Below are 16,377 nucleotides of genomic sequence, written 5' to 3'. Positions count from 1 at the left end.
CAGCTACAGCTACAGCTACAGCTACAGCTACAGCTACAGCTACAGCTTGGTGACACTTAGTGACTGTAATCCCATTTTGATTTTCAGCCTTGTCTTTGAGATTTAGAGCAGGAACTGAGTCTAAAACAATTGTCTCATGTAACTTTTATTTAACAGTGTAACCTCCCGTGCCCGGCATGCTCTGACCCCAGCAAACATTTGCTGATTTAACCATTATTAACACTTGGAGAGTAGAATTGAATTCTAGAAAATTCTTAAAGGACAAACTAGAAGTCAAAATCAAGTCCCTGATCAAATGGAGCTATGTTTCTGTTTTCCTTTTAAATTCAGATTGATATTTGGAGGAGCCGAGAGGGCAGATCCTGTGTGGAGTTTGGGAAGAGATGAAGGAAGGTGTCAGGTGGTTGGTATACTGGTCCATGCTACAACAACTCTTTGAGGCTGGTGCTTTTAAACACTCCGTGGTCTGTTTTCAAAAGCTTCAACTCCAAATGTCATTGAAAGATAACCAAAGGGCAGGAGATTTCAAAAGGATCCACCACGTGGGGCTTTCTCTTTGACACAAAATTAGAGACTTTCCCATGTTGTTCTCTTCCTGAGATCTGTACAGTTTGTGTCCCAAAATACACGTTGAATTTCATGAGCAGAACGACTTTCTGTCACCTCAACTCCTCCTCGGCCTCCGCCCTCCAGATCAGCCCACTCCTGGGCCTTCCTTAGGTTCCTGTTGCTCTTCCTCCACTTGTCAGCAGAGGTAGTGTAAGCCAGAGATGGTGCCCGCTGATACCTGAAGTGGCCTGAGGGGTTCTTAGTGTGGAGCTCTACACAGATGAAACAGTAGTTGTTGATTTTGTCGCAGAAAAGGAATTTCAGGGTAAGCCAGTTTGAGTTGGAGTTTACTGAGAAGAGATTTTGACATTGATTTAAGCGAGGGCCGTCATAGAGAGAGGTGTTTGGAAAAAGGATAGCATACAACCAAACAATGAGGGTCCTCCTAAGTGTCTTAGCCAGATGTTAACCACATCTGAGCTACATCTCAGAGGGCGCCTTAGGAGCTTTGCTTCTGAGGGGTGGATGTCTCTTTTTGGGGAACGAGATCATCAGATAGTTCTTGATGGTTTGGATGGAGTTAAATCTGAGAAGGTAACTCGGGTCACTCTCGTTCTACCGCAGCGTGTCTCAGCTTTCCTGATGCTGTGACCTTTAACACAGTGTAATACAGTTGTTTGTGTCATGATGACCCCCAGCCATAAAGTTATTTTCATTGTTTCTTCATAACTGTGATTTTAACTACTGCTATGAGTTGTCATGTAAATATCTGTGTTTTCAGATCTTAGGTGATCCCTGTGAAAACAGGGTGTTGTTTGAGGCCCGAATCAATCACGGCCCACAGGTTGAGAACCAGTGTTCTAAGGGATTGAGACTCATCCTTTACTATAAATGGAGTTCAGTCTTGCCTGTGAGGTGTCAGAACATTGCAGGTTTCTAGCTGGCAAAGGAATAGGACTCAAAGGCTTAGAGTAAGGTTCATTGGTATTTGTATATTTTTGTTTGAAATATCTCCATACAAAAGGAGTATTGTCTCTAAAACCAAACCTTCACAACAAATGTTAACTGTGCTCAAATTCTTTTATTTTTTTTTGGGGGGTTTTTTTTTTTTTGGTTTTTTTTTTTTTTGTTTCGAGACAGGGTTTCTCTGTGTAGCCCCAGCTGTCCTGGAACTCACTCTGTAGACCAGGCTGGCCTCAAACTCAGAAATCCGCCTGCCTCTGCCTCCCAAGTGCTGGGATTAAAGGCGTACGCCACCATTGCCTGGCTCTGCTCAAATCCTTGACTTCCGACTGTGAAGAGATTTAAGACTGCAGAGCAAAGCGGCTTTTTCCCCTTCGTTTCCTTTCTTTTCCCTTCTTCCTGTCCTGACTCACCTACATGCAGAGCTCTAGGCTGAGGAAGTGTCAGGAGAGGTCTTCTGCTTCCTGTAACCCAGAGAAAATGATCTAAATGTCTGTTTCTTTGTCCTACGACTTCTACATGTTCCCAGGAAGCCTGAGCAATAGGCCCTGCCCTCTGGACTTCTGCTTCTGGAGAGTAACTTCATTCAGGGCTCAGCTTGTAGTGTGTACAACCCAGGTGTTTGCTGGAGTGTGCTCCTAGCACTCAGGTGTGTGCTGGTGTGTGCTCCTAGCACTCAGGAGACAGAGGCAGGAGGATCAGGAGTTCAAGGTCATTTCAACTACATAGTGACTTTGGGGCCATCATGGGATGAGACTGTGCCTCAAGTCTCTTTCTCTCTCTCTCTCTCCTCTCTCTCTCTGTCTCTGTCTCTGTCTCTCTCTCTCTCTGTCTCTCTGTCTCTCTGTCTCTCTCTGTGTATGTGTGTATGTGTGTGTGTAAAACCAAACAGAAAGCCAAATGCAGGACAGAGCCATTTTCTTGTTTTCTATGAATTCACACTGATAATTCTTTGTGTGTGAAGTAGACTTGATGTTTGCTAAGACTGAGGAAGATAGAGACATTTACATGGAAGAAAAATCAGGCAATTTCAAAGTGAACATTGCTATTCTCTAGAGATTTCTTGTTCATATTTTGGGGCCATCCTTAGCCACTTCAGCTGCCCTGTGCTGGTTATGCAACCTCCTCCAGCCTTCCTTTCTTTTCACTTCCTGCTTCTTTTTTCTCAGGAGAAAACCAAGTTATATAAAGCTCACTAGTATCATCCCTAACACACATTCATATATGGCACAGCACACACACACACACACACACACACACACGCACACACATATGCACACACATATGCACACACACATGCACACACACATGCACACACACACGCACTCGCACATGCACACACATGGTAGGCAAGCGGGCCATGCCAGCAGACAGAAGAACTGGCGAGGTTGAGTGAGCTCAGACACCGGGAATCTCAGAGGCTTGAGAGCTGCAGGAGTGGCGCTGCTCCCTGCCTGTCTCTGTGCCTGCCCTGCCACAACACCCCACCGAGAGAGCCAGTGATCAGTCAGTCACATAAGCAAACTCCTGGAGTTCTTCCCATGCAAGTAGAGCATCCTAACATCTCAAACTCAGCCAATAGGAAACACCTAAATCCCGCCCCACTCCTCAATGTTTATAAAGTCCATGTCCACCATGAATAAAGCACACAAGTTATTTTACTGAGAATCGTCTGGAAGTGGCTGTTTTTACTGAGCTGTGACACCTGGGGAAGAATTCTCCCTCCTGAAGCATTCATCACTGGACCTTAAACCCTGCTGACTGGCCAGGCTCACCTCGCCTCTGCTGTCTTTGCTCCTGGTGCTCTCACTGTCCCAGTAGCTGACCTTGGCTACCTGCCCCCTGCTGGCTGCCCAAACCTCGATTCTCTTCTAAGAACTAAGAACACTTCTGGCATACGCAGCCAGAGCAGATCCCTGAGGAACCCCTATTTGTCCTGGCTCTGCTTAGCCTTCCAGGCAGACAGCAGACAACACACACACACACACACACACACACACACACACTCCTCCCACTTTCCTTTTTTTTTTCCTTTACATATTCAAGAACCACATGAGGTTTGGAAGTTACCATTCTTAAGAATAATCCCTTAAACACTGAAATTCTAGGACAGGCCAACCCTGACTGTACCTACCCCTCACCTAGATGTTAGTGGGGGATTTTGGCAATCGGCTTTCTAGTTATCATTTCCAGCCTCTCCACCTGAAAAATGAACATCTACTACCCCTCGCTTCACACAGCTGATGGAGGGATGAGTGGGTTGACACACACAGCTCTCATCCCCGTGCTTGGCACACACTGCAGATTAATGTTGCCTGTTCTAGCTTGTTCCCTAGCTCCCCGTTCTGTCATCTAGGCACCAGACAAGCGCCAGCACCTCCCCCAAGACTATGAGCTCTCCCTGCCGCCAGCCCGAACTAATTGCTCCCTCTGGGAATTCTGGCGCTGGGTTGACACTTCCTTTTGGCAGAGAGGAATGTGAAAGTGAATGAGACAATGCTTACATCGAGTCTCTAATCTGGAGAGAAAGAGGGAAATGGGCGTGCAGGCAAAGAAATGATCCGAGGAAGAGGTGGAGGAAGGAAGGAAAAATGGAAAACGGAGAGCTGATCCAGAGCCAGCCTTGGGGCCTCAGATTTCAAGTCAGCACTGTGAACACTGCCAGCCCTTTCTCTAGACACATTTTTTTAAAAAAAAAGATTAATTGTGTTTTTTTTTTCATTTTGGGGGTTCTTTTCATTTTTATATAGTAAATGATCTCAACACGTGTATTAGTCAAGGTTCATTATGTGAATTATGAGGCGAGGATCTATCCTAAAAAATAGGTTTTACATAATTTGGAGAAGAACTCGGGAAGGAGAGAGAGGTCAAGAGAAGGGAGCGGAAGAATCAGATAAAACCACTGACCAGGCCTGGCTCACGGGGCACCGGGAACCCAGGCACATCCCACCCAGTCTCCAGAGAGCGGCCGGCTTCTCCAGTTGCTTCCTCTGTGATTCACAGCCATCCTTACTGGAAGTCAGGGCTACAAACAAGGACAGCCGGACCAGGAGTGCAAGGGTGTGAGGGCCAACTGGAATCTCCTGGTACCCTGCTCTGGCTCACCAGAGAGGTTTCTAGCCTAGTCTGACTGCCATGTCCCCTTATTCCAGATCTACGCTCCGTGCTGCTTCCCGATCACATGACTCTCCGCCCCAAAGCCTCTGAGGCGAATCCCAGCCTGTTTCCCCGGTTCTCTCCTACTTCACTACTATGGCTTGCTCTGCCTCGGGCATTCCTGTTTCCCCAGTTGGACTCTGTTCTTTCTACCTTACACCTCTGAGCAAACTCTGCTTTCACCAGTGATAAAAGACCCAACTGCCTTCTAGAGCCCATCCAGTAACATTGGCTTTCCGAGTTCTTTACTGATGCCTTTACCTTTTTAAACTTTCATTTATCATGTGTGTGTGTGTATGTGTGTGTGTATGCATGTATGTGTGCGTGCGTGTATGTACGTGCATGTGTATGCATGGATACATGTGTGTACACGTGTGTATGGGTGTATATGGGATATCTGTGTGTGCACATGTGTGCATGCATGCAAGTGTGTATGTGCATGCGTGTGTGTGTGTGTGTGTGTGTGTGTTTACACTGCTGCACAGGTCTGGAGTCCAGAGGATAACTTTCAGAAGCCAGTTCTCTCCTGCCTCAGTAGGTTCCAGGGATAGCATTCCTCCTATCAGGCTTGTCCAGCAAATCCTGTCAGAGTTACTCACTGGCTCCTCTCAGGCCTTAATCAAAGGGTCCTCTTAACTACAACTCCACTATGGAGCTCCTACAAATCATGGAGGCATGAGGACCCTGGGTCTCCCAGTGTGTGAGTTCAACAACTACAAATTCAACCAACTGTGGAGAGAGAGGGGAAAATGATCTGCAGTGTGGTGCACAAGCATTTATCCCTAGCATCTAGGAGCTAATGGACAGCGATCATGAGTTTGAGGCTGGTCTGAACTACATGGGAAGATGTCACACAAGAATATCAAGACCAAAAAAATCGAATTTGTACTGAACACGTCCAGGCATTTTTTTTTCCTTGTTATCGTCCCTTACCAGTAGTGTGACAGTTATATCCACAGTGGTGGCATTATATTAAGTGTTAGAAGTAATCTAGAAATAAGATGATTTCAAGTTCATAGAAAGCCGCAAATGTTATGTACAAACATGATCCCATGTAAGGGATGAGAATTTGAGGATTTGGGTATTCCAAGAAAAGAAAGACCTGGACCCCACCCTCTGAGATATCAAAGATAGCTCTGGTTATCAAAGGTAGTTAGAGACAGAAGGATGTAGGCTGGAATCCTAGCTTTGCCTGGACAAGGTAATCTGCATTTTCTCAGGGCTTCCTGCTCTGTCAAATGAACCATACTAACCATAGTACTTACTACCTGGGGCCAGTTGGGAGGACTGGTGGGACAAACAGGAACTGCACACCTTCTCTTGGTGGTTTGGTAGCCTCAGAGTACTTGGTCGCAGGCAGTGGTTTCATTTGGGTGTGTTTAGGAGATACTGGAGGACTTCCTGGAGGAAGTATGTCACTGGAGGCAGGCTTTGGGCTTTCAAAGCCACACACCATCCCCAGTTCATTCTGTTTCCCTGCTTGTAGTTTAAGACTCAACCTCCAGTTGCTTCCCCAGCTGTGTGGCTGCCCCTGCTGCCTCTGCCTTACCATTATGGACTGTCGTCCCTCTGAAACCCTAAGCCCAGACTCTTTCTTCTATTAGTTTCCTTGGCTATGGTGTTTTATCACCATAGAAAAGTAGCTAATGCACCTCTGCAGGTGGCAGCATGTCTCCTTCATCTTTGCTGGCTCTCGTCCAGGTCCTCAATTCACCTTTGCTGGATCTGAACCAGATGCCCAATTAAATATCTGTCAATGAACGCACATGAGAAACCACACAGCAGCTTTGACCTTAGATAACCCAAGGTCAGACCTAGGTGATGTCAATCATATTCAACAACAGAGTACTCTTCCCCAGCAAGATAGAGTGACGTTAGAGTGCAGGAGTGAGCAAAGCAAGTCTTCACTTGTCTTTACAAGTCAGAAAAAAGTCAAACTAAAGGTTTAACCAAGCGATCTGGGACACCACCCATTACAGGTCCCAGGCAGCAAATTACCAAGGTCTCAAGGATCAACAAGATGTGGGGAAGGTGGGGACTGAAAGATTCCTTGACAGGCTCTTGCCTCCAGATCTGCAGAAGTAGTTCTTGAACACAGAAAGGTGGGAGGAGACAGGAGGCCTCAGACCAGGTACACACTTTCTAATCAGTTAATTCATGATCTACTGTCAGGACCCAGACCAGGGATATTCTTATCAGACTCCAGGGGAAAGAATTCTATCAAACCAGGATGCTGCTAGAGGGAAGGACACTCCCTCCCACTGCGGAGACTCTGTGGGCAGCATCTAAGAATGGTGGTAGTTTGTATCCCCTATACACCAGCACTTCCCCTGAACCCTAGGAAGATGTTCTCACAAGAGGACTGTGCAAGGAAGTGCTTTGCTGCATTGTTTATAAATCAAGTAAAACAATCTGGACATCTGCTAATGATGAAGGAACGGGAACATTTGATGTTAAAGAGAAAAGTAGCATACCCAAATAAAAGAACTATATCTTTCTTTCTCTCTCTCTCTCTCTCTCTCTCTCTCTCTCTCTCTCTTTCTTTCTTTCTTTCTTTCTTTCTTTTTTTTTAGTTCTGGGAATGGAGTGAGAACCTCACCGAGCTCGGTAGGAGCTAAGCCATTTGTGTCTCTAGCTCACAAAGCACGGACTGCAAATTTCAAAATTATCATCTGAATGAAGAAAGCCAATTACAGAATGATGCCCTCAACACTCACACATAATAAGAGCTAAGCCGTTGTACTGTTCAGAGCTAAGCTTGCAGACACGGAAATAAACAGTAGGTTGAAGGAATACGTGCTAAGTTTGTCATTGCAATCACTTTGGGGAGAGGGAAAGAGGGCTAATGTCACCCTCTGAGCCAGATGTGTCCAAGCCTATAACCTCATAAATCAGACACTGAAGCAGGAGAACAGAGAGTTCCAGGCCAGCCTGACCTGTACAGTGACACCTTGCCTCAAAATGTGTGTAATATTTTCTTAGTTTCAATTAATACTAAGAAAAAAACCTTTAAAGCCTTAAAGTACAAATATTACAACTGAATAGAAAGATAGATGGGCTATAAGAACATTTTTATATCAAAAAATAAATTATTTTCTAAGGTAAACAGAAACATGGCCTTTGAAACTGACTCCCCTGACTCTGTATCTCTCTCTCTCTCTCTCTCTCTCTCTCTCTCTCTCTCTCTCTCTCTTTCTCTCTCTCTCTCTCTCTCTCTCTCTCTGTGTGTGTGTGTGTGTGTGTGTGTGTGTGTGTGTGTGTGTAAAAGCAGCTGGATCATGAGACAACTATCAAGGCTCAAGGGCCCTCAGTTTGCATCCTATACTGTAGTATACATAAGTCAGGACGTTCTGGAAATCCAAAGCCATGGGAAGCTGAATTCACCAGCATAAATGCTGACACCCTTGTCTTCAAAATCAGCCTCTCTCAGCACAAAGCTAGAAATGTACAGAGAGTTCCATTTCATCTTACAGAGATTGTTCTGTCTGTTCTCCTACAGGGACCGTGGAACAGGCAGGCTGTAGCTGAGGAGGCCAGCTTGTCCACTGTGGGGTCGACCTCTGTTGCTCTTCCTCAATAGCGGCCTTAGGATTTCACCCAAACAAGCTTTTCCCAATCCTGGTGCTCCCAGCTCCCTCCCTTGTCTGTTAACTATAGACCAAAGATAAGATGGCTTTTTACACTAAAGTTCTTTACACACACACACACACACACATACACACACTTTTTGGAATGTGAAACTTGAATTTGATGCCTATCAAAAGAAGGAAAATAGGGGGGCTTTAATTAAGAACTAATTCTGAAAATGTGTGGGACTGCTGCATCTTTTCCAGTCAGTGCCAAGGTCATTTGAATTGTGACAAACTGCCAGCACCCCAGTGTGCCAAGTGGCCCAACTGCACTAGATATTTAGAAGAAACATAATCACTTCAAGGAACCAAAGTCGGATGTGGCCTTGAATATTTTATACAAAAACATTTACAAAAAGTATGATTTGGCAATAAATCTCAAGATAGTACTCATTAAGGTCACTTGCTGATAACTAAAAGAGTGTTGTAGTCCCCAAGTTATCTTCAAGCCACAGGGAAAAAAAACTACCAAGACTCACTCTTTAAGTCTGTTACGTAGCTGCCATGAGGAACTGGCTGGGGCTCAGCTACAACTATAGGGGGCCTTCAGTGCACGAATTCAACTCTGAAATGCAGAGAGGACACAGAATCCTCCCTCTGCAGATACAGGAACGAGACAGTTGTTAACACTGAAACTCTTTAAGATCCTGTCTTCATTCCTGTCTGTAGACTGGCTTCGATCCTCGCTCTCCTGGAAGTTCTTGTCGAGTCTTTCCTTGTTCAGAAACCTATCCTGGGAATGCACACGGGTGGGCCACCGTAGTCTTGAGACACGCCTCCCTTCCCCATGACCATGCACCCAGAAGCTTCAAGATCAAGATGGCAGTTCTGGAGAGATGGCTTGTTGATTCGGAGCTCTGGCTCACAACTCTCTATACCTCCAGTCCCAGGGGATGGAAGACCTTCCCCTGGCCTTCAAGTGTACCAGCCCCGGATATGATGACACACATGTGGGCAAGCATCCATGCGCATAAAACAAATAATAGCTATGTGCCCACATTTCCATCCCTGAAGGAATAATGTCTGGATTACCCCCCCCCCTTTTTTTAAATTAATTCCCCCTGCTTTAAAATAAGTAACTTCTTTTTTATTTTTATTTTTTGAGACAAAGTCTCACCATGCAGCCTTGTCTGGCTTGGAACTCTCTGTGTAGACCAGGCTGGCCTGAAACTCACATCTGCCTACCTCTGCTTTTGGAGTGTTGGGATTAAAGGTGTGCAACACACCATCTTTCTTTTTTATCAGCATCTACTTCTTGTCTATGGCACTGGATCTCCTAAGGACATGTTCACGGAGTGTATAATGCTGCTGCCTTCATTGTATTTACTGGCTCTCATCTGCTAAGTCTGTATGCTGTGGGCAGGTATTGGTGGTTCCCCCATAGAACAGATACTCTCAGGACTGACCACGGGGTGTGTGTGTGTGTGTGTGTGTGTGTGTGTGTGTGTGTGTGGTGTGTGTGTGGTGTGTGTGGTGTGTGTGTGGTGTGTGTGGTGTGTATGTATGTGTGTATGTGTGGTGTCTGTGTTGTCTGTGTGTGTGCGCGCATGTGTGTGTATGGTGTGTGTGTGTGGTATATATGTGTGTGTATGTGTGTGGTGTGTATGTGTGTGTGTGTGGTGTGCGTATGAGTGTGATGTGTTGGAGATCTCACCTTGCAATCTTAGGCAAGTGCTGTAGCCCTGAATGGCATCATTAGCCCTCCCAGGCATCCTCGAGACTCAAGTGACCAACTCCCATGGTTCCTCTGCTCTTCTCCAGCTTGCCCTTCTTAGGCTCTTTCACTGACCAGGACTGTGATGTGACCCTCCCAGACCAGGGTAGCAGCTCTGTCTTTTGAAGATTTTCCTTCTCCTTCCTATCCTCGTTCTCTGCATGTCCCCTCTACTGACCTGCTATAATCTTCTTTGGGGCTAAACACATAGGCTTCTATTCCCTACACCGTGGTCTTTTCGACACTGAAGTGAGGAGGCTTCTGATCCTGGGCTGTGGAAGGTGGAATAGGGAAATGGAGGGCCACCCATACCGGTTTTCTCTCAAGATAATCAGATTTTGATTGTTGCTGATAACAAGGTCACAAGTCCTATGACAGACACTGTGCCAGGATAACCTACCTTGTGTTTATTTTAGTCTATTCTGTCTCTGTGTCCAGGGAATGGTAGGGCAGAGAGCACTAGCCAGTGCATGATACCTGCTCAGTGTGCTGCTGCTGCTGCTGAAGGCAAAGCAGGCCCCTTGCCTTGCCCCTCGAAGACAGATACAATGCTCATTAGATACTTGTTAAATAAGATAGTGCAATAACAAAGATGACTTTGGACAGATTTTACTGTTAGCCTTAGACCATATATGGTAGGCTGCTGTTATCTGTATCTGCAACTGAAGATTCACATATAAGACATATTAAATTTGATTAATATAACCTCCCCTAGCAATGATTCTTTAACTTGTAAGTCACTGGCGTTACCTGGGAAACATTTTAAAGGTATTCAGAGGCTGGGGATGTTGGCAGTTTCATTCCTAACACAGAACACATACACACACACTCATACTATACACACATATGCACACGGGGGTGGGGGAGACAAATAGACAGACAGACAGACAGACAGACAGACACAGAAAGACAATGTGTACAATCAGAGCACATAGATACATGTTTTGTTTAATATACGAATAACCCTTAGAAATCAATGAGAAATAGATTATTAGCCATATATGGGTAATAAACAGCCGGAGCTTAAATAATCCCTCACCCTTTAAACAACTTAAGGTTGTTTCTGTCCAGTAATTGTCAAAGTAACAGAAAATGGGTGCCTTTTTTTTTGTGTTTCATATGTGGGTTCATTATGGCTGCTCTGTGGATCAGAAGCCCTTAGAACTAGTCTGTGGGAGAAATTCAGAAGCATTTGGAGAAGGAGGTTAGAGACGCCTCAGGAAGCTGTACATTTTGGCGCTCACTCAGAAGAATGTAGTGACAATGGAAATGTGTACAGTGAAGACGGTTCATGAGTTTTTAGGTAGAAATTCAAATTGAGAATTGACTCCATAGTGGATGTAGGTACCAGATTATGGCAAAGAACTTTGGTGCATTTTTATCTCTGTCTTGAGCCTTTCATGGAGGTTGGGCTTAGAGTCGGTGGACTAGGGAGGTTTAGTTTAAACCTGATGGGAAAATCAATTTGGCAGAGGAGATTTAAGGCAATCTAGCATCCAGGCGGTGGTGTTCTGATCACAGGCTGCTTTGAGCCAGAGACATGTGATTCTCTTAAAAGGCAGAGCAGAAAGACCTGAAAGACTTATTGGGAAAGAAGTGTGCAGAGACTGAAGACAAGTCCTTTGCATTGGGGAAATAGGGGGTGCCTTGACGGTCTCTCAGAACTGGCCAGACTATGTGTATAAAGGCGGAAAGTCATTGGGAAGGTTTTGCTTTGAAAGGAAAATTCTAGGGAGGCCTGCTCATAGCGCTACACAGGAAAATATTCCTCTATGTCCACCCGCCCAGACACTTGGGCCGTTGCAACAATGATCTGGTGAGGAGGGGGGGATCTCTCCACACTGGAGCTGGTGGCAGGTTTTAGGGCTGTTCCTGTGGTGTTGGTTTTTCAGCCACAGGATGTAAACACTATCGGGTCATGGAAGCTTCCACACAGATTTCAAAGGAAGGCCTGGGAGTCCAGACTGCAATGTCCTTAAAGACAGCTCCCAGGAACGATGACATGTGAAGCTGTAAGGGTGAAGCCCCAGGATGTTGAAAAGGCCAAGAGGGCCTAGAGTGTGAGAAAGTCTGTCACCAAAAGCCACAGACAGCAAACAGAGGCAGTCAGCAGCAGGCCGTGTGGATTGAGTCTGTCCAGACGGCAGAGGCCAGCTGTTGACATCTGCTGGAGGTTCCTTCTCAGCACTTCATAAACAGGGCACCAGTCGCACAGACACAGGATTAGCGTCTGCCCTGCTGCCATTGGGCTTGCGGCTTGCTTCAGCTCCGTTTTCCTTTCCTCTCCTTTCCCTCCATTTTAGAATGACAAGTTTACTTGGGGCTACTGTGTCTGGGGAATGTGTAGCTTGGTTTTGATGTTACAGGGACTCACAGCTAAGAATTTGCCTTGATCTCAGAGGAGACTTGGTCCGTTACTGGAACCATTAAGACGGAATGCATTATGGGACTTTTCAGGGCCAGGAGCGTTATGGTTCAGGGAGAGATGTCTGGGTGTGAAGTTGACAAAGTTAATCTTAATTATCAACTTCATTGAACTGAAACAATGCCTGGGGTTAGTAAAGCACATTTCTAGATGTCTGTAAGAGCTGCAGGAAACATTTCCAGAGAAGGTTAGCTACGGGGTGAAGGTCCACGCTGAGTGTATGGAGCACCAGCCCTTAGGCTGGCCGCAAAGGAAGTAAAGCAAAGCGGAGAGCCTGAGGGCGCCTGTAGCCCGAGGGCGCGGGAAGCCTGAGGGCACGGATGTTTTCTCTCACTACTTTCCGACTGCTGGGGTTCCAGCTCTGCTCTGTTGAACAACGGATTCCTCCCCGTCACCATGAACAAGCTAAAATGCAGCCTTCTCCACCTGGAGTCACTTGTCCAGCATTGGTCATGGCAGTAAAAATATATAATAAAGAGACATACGCCTGTAATCTTAACGCTTGGGAGGCAGAGGCAGAGGCAGAGGATCAGGAGTTCAAGGCTACTCGTTTGTAAAAAAATGGAAGAAAAAGGAGATTATAATTAAAAATGTCACAAGATGATTGGCCTAGTAGGAGAAAGGAGCAAATGCACGAATAGGCAGTTCACACACTGGTTTATAAAAAAAAAATCACAAATGTGTGTGTGTGCGTGCATGTGTTCGTGTGTGAGCATGTGTGTAGGTGAGTGTGTGCATGCGTGTATGTGTATGTAAAACCTTTGCATTGTTTAAATTCACTTTTACCATAAAAATATGTTACTGGGCATGATGGTTTTTCAGGGCTGAGGGCTGTGTCCATGCTAGACAAGGGCTCTATCCCCCAGCTAGACTCCGAGCCCCATTTCACTTTATTAAAAAAACAACAATAAAACCATGTTCTTGTCCTCCCTGGATGAAATAGATCTAAATCTCCTGAGACAGAAAGAAGGAATTTATACTTCAAAAAAGAAATGCAAGCAGTGTGTTCAGTACAGAACAGACTGTAATCCCAGCACCCGGAAGGTCAAGGCAGGAAGATTGCCCCAGGTTGGAGCTAGCCTGCCTACATAGTAAGGTCCAGGTAGCCAGGATTAGAGAGTGAGACCTTGGCTAAAAATGAAACAACCCCCCCCCCAAAAAAAAACAAAATAAATGGGGGAGAGGGTGGGGCTGGAGGGATGACCCAGTCATGGGAACTTTCAACCATACGAAACTCCAGTTCCCAGAAATCCAACATCTACCTCTGGTCCTCATGGACACCAGATACACAAGTGATACACAGACATAAATGCAGACAAAAACATCAATACACATAAAATAACAAAATTAAAAATTAAAAACCAACCAACCAACCAACAACAACAACAGGACCTTGATGGATGGCTCTGTGATTCCTACAAGCCTCGTTCAGAGCACCCACATGACTGCTCAAAACCATTTACTCCCGTGCCATGGGATCTACCTCTCTCTTCTGTGGGTTGTGTGGGTTCTGGCATGCATGTGGTACACATAATGTAACACAAAAGTAAACGTCTTTTTTTTTTTTTTAAAGCAAAAACTTCAAAAATGGCTGGTACCTGGACGGGACGGGATGGATGCAAGCCTAGCAAGTCTCGAGGTGCTGACCATGATAGAGAGATGAAAACAGTGTGCTGTGTTCCGGGACCCGAGTGATGAAATAAACAGCTCAGCACTGGACTACAACCTAGGCCATAATATAAATACCAGCCCTCAGCAGCCACACTGGGAAAAGGGAGATACAGCTCTCACAGGAGAATTCCAAAATGCCAAGAGCTTTGCACAGACGCTCTGTCCCCAGGAAGCAAGGTTTAGTTCTTGCTTCCCCTTCAGCCTTGGCGTTTGCTATAAACAAACAAACAAACCCATAGCGTTAGAGGAGGGGTCAGGGAGATGGCACAGAGGAGAAACTTGTGATCGAGGGTGGCATCAGTGGTGATGTGCCATGTGGATGTGATTGTTTGGCACATGAGGAAGTTCCACCTGACTTCTGTGGCATTTTTCTCTATCCGGAACCCACACTGAACGATGAGCAAAATACCAGATCAATCCAAATTGAGAAGTATTTTACCAGACGCATAAACAGAATCTTCGAAACCGTTAAGATCCTGATGAATTCTACAGATTAAAAAGGAATTCTAAGAAACCAAAGAGACAGGATGGCTCGGTATGATAGTCTCTGGATGGGCCCAGTGCAGGACTGGTGAAATTCACTTCAGCCTAGAGGTCAGTCAATCACCGCCCTTCAGCAAAGTACATCTTCTCTCTGGTAAAGGCAGTAGAACCTCCAGGGGACAGCCCACTGGGAGATTTCTGAGTAAGTCAGCCCATGGGGATGTTGGGGGATAAGCTTAAGTCTTATTTTATGTTAGAAAGTTTCATGTGGGCAACGCTGACCTGAAATCACTATATGGCAGAAGATAGCCTTGAACTTCTGACCCCCTGTCTTTTCTTCCTGAACGCTGGGATTGTGATGTGTGGTACCACATGCAAAGTGGTTTGAGGGCTTGAACCCAGATTTTGCACCTGCTAGGCAATCAGCCCACTAACTAAGCTGTGTTTCTAGCCCTGTTGTTTTGAGGTTTTTGTTTGCTTTTTTGTTTTTGTATTTGTTTTGATACTGGGTCTCTCCATGTTCCATGTAGTCATGCTGTCCTGAAACTCACAGAGATTCTCCCGACTCTACATCCTGAGTGCTAGGATTAAAGGTATCTGTCCCTATTCCTAGCATCCCAGCCTTATTCTTTAATTTAAAGTATTCATTAGTTCTTTGAGGGTTCCATCTGATGACTTTTGAGCATGTTCACCCTCTCCAAACTCCTCCCAGGCCCACCCCCAGGACCTTCCCTGCCCACCACCTTTGTGTCCTTTCTTTGTGTCCAGCAGGACTAATACATGCGTGGAGGTGTGGTCCTCCACTGGCGCAAGCTCGACCTACCGTGCTTTGTCTCCTTTCGTGGCCTCAGACAACCATGGTCCTAACTACCAAGGAGTGCTACTAGCCACTGTTCTTGACTTTCCCTTTCTGTCAGTTCTCGGGGTCTCTCATTCCCATAGTCCTTGCTATCATCAGCCATAATTATATTAGTTTGATGTCCAGCACAAAGGGCCTCTTCCAGCAGGATAGCCAAAGGCCACCACAGCCAGACGTGGACATGCAAAGAAAGATTTGACTCTTGTCAGTGACTGACAACTTGGAGAACTGTGCCAGGCTTCTATGGCTGCAAGGAGTCTCCCACACCCCCTGAAAAGTAGCAGGCATGTTTAATGTCCAAGATGCCTCGGGCAGAGATGCCTTCCTCTGCCATAGCTGTGGGTTCCAGGTGGAATGCCTCTGCTCCCTCCTTGGGACTGGGTGGCAGCAGCAGCAGCAGCCGCAGAAAGGTGATACATTTTTAACAAGTTCTACCAGAAGTTCCAAAATATTCCTTTCTGGACGCACTGTTCTAGAAACCTGCCGCAGAGACTCTACCCATAATTACTCTGTCATCAGTAAGACGTGAATTCTGCTGAAACAAAAAGCCTCTGAAGATAGAAAGAGCGTGAACTTCTATTCATTATGTAATGTCCACAGTCTATCTGGGGCACTGGAGAGTTTCCTAATAAAATTTTTACCACCACTTGACATGTGATGAGTATGAAATGAACAAATACAGAGAATAAGGAATTAACCAGAAGCAGCTGACACGCTGTTCTGATCATCCCCACCTAGGGGAACAGGAGAGTCTGTTCCCTCTGGTGCTTAATTAATATTCAGGTCATATGAAATTTTTGCAGTGCAGGTATAATGAATGGCACCTGAGTTTTTTTTTTTTTTTTTTGGTAGAGTGAGAACCATTTTGAGATGTGGTTTAGTTCACAGAGAGGCATCCTGCGTTCCTAATTCTCCCTGTTCACAGTTC

Source organism: Grammomys surdaster, unplaced genomic scaffold (genome assembly GCF_004785775.1).
Source record: "Grammomys surdaster isolate TR1022 unplaced genomic scaffold, NIH_TR_1.0 63, whole genome shotgun sequence".
In the NCBI taxonomy this organism is placed as follows: domain Eukaryota; kingdom Metazoa; phylum Chordata; class Mammalia; order Rodentia; family Muridae; genus Grammomys; species Grammomys surdaster.
This window is presented reverse-complemented; position numbering follows the sequence as displayed.